Here is a 6,601-nt window from a genome sequence, read left to right on the forward strand (position 1 = left end):
ATATGTATATATATATATGTATATATATATGTATATATATATATATATATATATGTATATATATATACATATATATACATATATATATATATATACATATATATATATATATATATATATACATATATATATATATATTATACATATATATATATATATATATATATATATATATATATATATATATATATATATATATACATATATATATATATATATACATATATATATATATATATACATATATATATATATATATACATATATATATATATATATATATACATATATATATATATATATATATATATATATATATATACATATATATATATATATATATATATATATATATATATATATATATATATATATATATATATATATATACATATATATATATATATGCATATATATATATATATACATATATATATATATATACATATATATATATATATACATATATATATATATATGCATATATATATATATATATATATATATATATATATATATATATATATACATATATATACATATATTTATATATATATATATATATATATATATATATATACATATATATATATATATATATATATATATATATAATATATATATATATATATACATATACATACATACATACATTTTTATACAGTATTAATGATATTCAAAATACTCAAATCTTGTCGAGGTCGACTTTGCCTTTCATCATCTTGGAGGTCTATAAATCAAGTACCAGTCAAGTTCTGGGGTCAGTGTAATCAACTATCCTCCTCTCCCAAATTCCAACCCTTGTGCCTATAGTAGAAAAGATTATTATTATTATTTCAAAGCTAATTTAATGAGGTTTAATGAGTAGAATTGTCCTCTAACCTGAAGAATCTTTCATAACATACTTGCAGAATGCAGGGTGGCGCTTCTCTGCCCATCAACAATGCGAGTCTCAATTCCAGTTATATCCTTCGGCTCGGTCACATCTTGGTTCTGGTGCCAAATGCATCATCATCATCATCATCTTTAATTATGATATATCAATATATTTCATATAAGACGAAAGAACTAAAACCTAATCGATTGACTTGCAGCAGATTATCATGGATTACACTGTGGATTACAGGAGATTATCTACTGTTGTCTATAAAACAAATGTTTTTTTGCCGAGGTCAACATTTGTCAATTGTAATTGGCTAACCCTCTTCTCTCAAAATTATTGGCTTTGTGTCAAAATGTGAAACCATTATTATTATTATTATTATTATTATAATTATAATAGAGGCGGTGAGCTGGCAGAATCTTAGCGGCATTTCATCAGCCTTGACGTTCTGAGTTCAAATTCCGCCGAGGTGGACTTTGCCTTTCATCCTTTCAGGGTCGATAAATTAAGTACCAGTGAAGCACTGGGGTCAATGTAATCAACTTGTCCCCCTCCCCCAAAATTTCAGGCCTTGTGCCTTTAGTAGAAAAGATCATTGTTATTATTATTGTTATTATTATCATTATTATTATTATCATCAAAGCAGTGCACTGGCAGAATCGTTAGCACGCTGGGCAAAATTCTGGATCTTTTTTAAAACGGGGGCCACATTTTTCATTAACGAAACACTTTGAAACTTGGAACACTGGTAGAATGTGTCATATAAAACATCTTTTTCTCTTAGTCTTCTTAAAAAAAAAAAGAAATCCCTAAGTTATTCCATGTTAAAGTTGTCGTATTTCTGTAATTTCAACCAATCACTGACGTCCATTCAGCCGATATACATTAAGTGCCGACTACATAAACAAACAATTCTGAAACAATTCTGTCGGTGATAGGGTTAGGGTTAGGGTTAGGGTAAAACAGCAAATTTAATAAGAAAAAAAGCAAAACGAAGCTATGGAAATTAAATACGCTTTACACTGCTTAATCAGCCAAAGGAGTAAATATAAACAACTGACTGAATACTTGTCAGTGATTGGTTGAAATTATCGAAATAAGACAATTTTTTACATGAAATAAATTCGAATACAAAAATATTTTTCTGTTCTATAACACAAAATAGATAAGTATACGAAGTTTGAAAGTCTTTCGGTACCAAAAACACTACGTAAAACATTAATGAAAAATGTGGCCCCCGTTTTAAAAAAGATCCAAAATTCTTAGTGGCATTTTGGTTATCTTGACATTCCGAGTTCAAATTCCACTGAGATCGACTTTGCCTTGTATTTTATATGTGGACAATGAAGGTTCCTCCCCCACCTATTTCTTCTCCCGCAGAAATTTTTTTCCTCATCAACTACCATTTAATTTATTGGTACTGAAGCTTTAAATTGGCACATTATTAGCTCTTTTGGCTTTTAAAAGTGTCACAGTAGGTGACTGGTTCATCTTGTGCAGGTCTACACACATACACACACACACGTACACACCAGTGGATGTTAACATAAAGCTAAAAGATCAGCGAAGACGAAAATACCTACATGGAACTATTGAGAAATCTTACAGTTACTCTACCCAGATTACAAGTTCAGGTTTATACACCTGTAATTATTGGAGCACTGGGATATGTAACACACTGCCTAAATACCAATTTTGAGAAATTAGGCTTCTCAAAACCAGAAAGGAGAAAGCTGATTCGAAGACTACAGATCCAAGCCATCACTGGAACTTTAAAAAATAAAACCAGAAAGGAGAAAGCTGATTCGGAGACTCCAGATCTAATCCATCGCTGGAACTGTAAAAATCTGTAAAACTTTCCAGAAGTTTATCATTTAAATATATATGAGTATGTCTAGATATGTAACTATATGCATGAGAATACATACATAAAGCAAAACATGCAAACATACATACATACAAACAAAAATACCCTGTTGTTGATGTTGAAATTCCAATGATGGAGCCTTAGAAACCAGCTCTTTCTCTATAGGCAAGAAATCTTGAAATAAAACTAAACAATGACACACACACACACACACAGGTATGTAACACACTGCCTAAATACCAATCTTGAGAAATTAGGCTTCTCAAAATCAGAAAGGAGAAGCTGATTCGAAGACTACAGGTTCAAGCCATCACTGGAACTTTAAAAAATAAAATCAGAAAGGAGAAGCTGATTCGAAGACTACAGGTTCAAGCCATCACTGGAACTGTAAAAAAAACTATAAAATTTTCCAGTTTATCATACGTGTGTGTCTAGACATGCAAATTTATGCATGAGAAGACATACACAAAGCAAAACATACAAATCTGCACATATACACACATACAAAAATATCCTGTCGATGTTGTTGAAATCCCAATGGAATAGCCTTGGATATAGGTTAGAAACCAGCTCTTTCTCCATCGGCAAAAAATCTCGAAATAAGATTGAACAATGACTCACGCACACACACACACACACACACACAGTCAGTGAAGGCTTGTGGTTCAGTGGTTTGGTTATTTGGCTGATGGTTGTAGAGTTGTGAGTTTGATTCCTGGTGGTACATTGCGTCCTTCAGCAAGACACTTTATTTCACGTTGCTCCAGTCCACTCAGCTGGCAAAAATGATTATTACCTGTCAGGGCTGTGGAGTCGAAATAAAAAAAAACTTCGACTCTGACTCTGACTCTCGTACTATTGGCACCTCTGACTCCTCTTTATGTAAATAAGTGGTTGTGGTCTACATATCTCATAAAGCATATGCATACGCTCGTACTTTGAGGAGGCCCCTAGGTTATAACTGGTTTATATCAAAGAATAAAGACATTGTGAGTCGGAGTCAGAGTCGATATAGTTTTACCGACTCTGACTCCAGCTACTCATTAATTGTTTCTGACTCCAACTCCACAGCCCTGGTACATGTAATTCACACTCAGCTCGGTCTGTCTTCTCATGCATAGGTAGGCAAGCCCTAATAGGTTAATTAACCCCTAGCTGGGACCCTGACAGGTGTAACCACTCTGGGTCAGTGTAGACCTGGGAACAATAGGAGCTAAGAGGTGATTCCACAAAACCCTGAAATTCCCAGATCAGGGCCTTACTACTGGAGATAGTTTTAACCCTTTCATTACTGTATTTATTTTGAGATGCTCTGTGTTTCTTTCAATTAATTTTAAATATAACCAAGAATTTAGTAAAATAACTTCGTTATCATTAAGCTAGTGTTAGGAACATAAATTGTGACTAAAGTTTGGGGTAAGATTTTAATTCAAAACTTATGAAAACAAGACATTTGTACTACAGACAGAGCCAAAAGCAGTTTCAACCAGGTTGGTATCAAAAGGGTTAAGAATTGTTTCTCTATTATATATTTTAACCCTTTTGTTACCATATCTCTATTGAGATGCTCTGTGTTTCTTTCAATTAATTTTAAATATAACAAAGAATTTAGTAAAATAACTTAGTTATCATTCAGCTAGTGTTAGGAACATAAATTGTGACTAAGGTTTGGTGGAAGATTTTAATTCAAAACTTATGAAAACAAGACATTTGTACTACAGAGAGCCAGAGGTGGTTTCAACCAGGTTGGTATCAAAAGGGTTAAGAATTGTTTCTCTATTATATATTTTAACCCTTTTGTTACCATATTTCTTTTGAGCTGCTCTGTGTTTCTTTCAATTAATTTTAAATATAACAAAGAATTTAGTAAAATAACTTAGTTATCGTTCAGCTAGTGTTAGGAACATAAATTGTGACTAAGGTTTCGTTGAAGATTTAATTCAAAACTTTTGAAAACAAGACATTTGTACTACAGAGAGCCAGAGGTGGTTTCAACCAGGCTGGTATCAAAAAGGTTAAGAATTGTTTCTCTATTATATATTTTAACCCTTTCGTTACAATATTTCTGTTGAGATGTTCTGTGTTTCTTTCAATTAATTTTAAATATAACCAAGAATTTAGTAAAATAACTTCGTTATCGTTCAGCTAGTGTTAGGATCATAAATTGTGACTAAGGTTTGGTGGAAGATTTTAATTCAAAACCTATGAAAACAAGACATTCATACTACAGAGCCGGTTTCAGCTGGGTTGGTATCAAAAGGGTTAAGAATTGTTTCTCTATTATATATTTTAACCCTTTTGTTACCATATTTCTTTTGAGCTGCTCTGTGTTTCTTTCAATTAATTTTAAATATAACAAAGAATTTAGTAAAATAACTTAGTTATCGTTCAGCTAGTGTTAGGAACATAAATTGTGATTAAGGTTTCGTTGAAGATTTAATTCAAAACTTTTGAAAACAAGACATTTGTACTACAGAGAGCCAGAGGTGGTTTCAACCAGGCTGGTATCAAAAAGGTTAAGAATTGTTTCTCTATTATATATTTTAACCCTTTCGTTACAATATTTCTGTTGAGATGTTCTGTGTTTCTTTCAATTAATTTTAAATATAACAAAGAATTTAGTAAAATAACTTCGTTATCGTTCAGCTAGTGTTAGGATCATAAATTGTGACTAAGGTTTGGTGGAAGATTTTAATTCAAAACCTATGAAAACAAGACATTCATACTACAGAGCCGGTTTCAGCTGGGTTGGTATCAAAAGGGTTAAGAATTGTTTCTCTATTATATATTTTAACCCTTTTGTTTCTATATTTCTTTTGAGCTGCTCTGTGTTTCTTTCAATTAATTTTAAATATAACAAAGAATTTAGTAAAATAACTTAGTTATCGTTCAGCTAGTGTTAGGAACATAAATTGTGACTAAGGTTTGGTGGAAGATTTTAATTCAAAACTTATGGAAACAAGACATTTGTACTACAGAGAGCCAGAGGTGGTTTCAACCAGGTTGGCATCAAAAGGGTTAAGAATTGTTTCTCTATTATATATTTTGACCCTTTTGTTACCATATTTCTTTTGAGCTGCTCTGTGTTTCTTTCAATTAATTTTAAATATAACAAAGAATTTAGTAAAATAACTTAGTTATCGTTCAGCTAGTGTTAGGAACATAAATTGTGACTAAGGTTTCGTTGAAGATTTAATTCAAAACTTTTGAAAACAAGACATTTGTACTACAGAGAGCCAGAGGTGGTTTCAACCAGGCTGGTATCAAAAAGGTTAAGAATTGTTTCTCTATTATATATTTTAACCCTTTCGTTACAATATTTCTGTTGAGATGTTCTGTGTTTCTTTCAATTAATTTTAAATATAACCAAGAATTTAGTAAAATAACTTCGTTATCGTTCAGCTAGTGTTAGGATCATAAATTGTGACTAAGGTTTGGTGGAAGATTTTAATTCAAAACCTATGAAAACAAGACATTCATACTACAGAGCCGGTTTCAGCTGGGTTGGTATCAAAAGGGTTAAGAATTGTTTCTCTATTATATATTTTAACCCTTTTGTTACCATATTTCTTTTGAGCTGCTCTGTGTTTCTTTCAATTAATTTTAAATATAACAAAGAATTTAGTAAAATAACTTAGTTATCATTAAGCTAGTGTTAGGAACATAAATTGTGACTAAGGTTTGGTGGAAGATTTTAATTCAAAACTTATGAAAACAAGACATTTGTACTACAGAGAGCCAGAGGTGGTTTCAACCAGGTTGGTATCAAAAGGGTTAAGTCATACCGATGGCAACATACCAAGAGACAGACATATAGGCATACACATTCATACATATGTATCCATTTTTGC

The sequence above is a fragment of the Octopus bimaculoides genome, chromosome 30 (assembly GCF_046866305.1).
Source record: "Octopus bimaculoides isolate indiv1 chromosome 30, ASM4686630v1, whole genome shotgun sequence".
Lineage (NCBI taxonomy): Eukaryota > Metazoa > Mollusca > Cephalopoda > Octopoda > Octopodidae > Octopus > Octopus bimaculoides.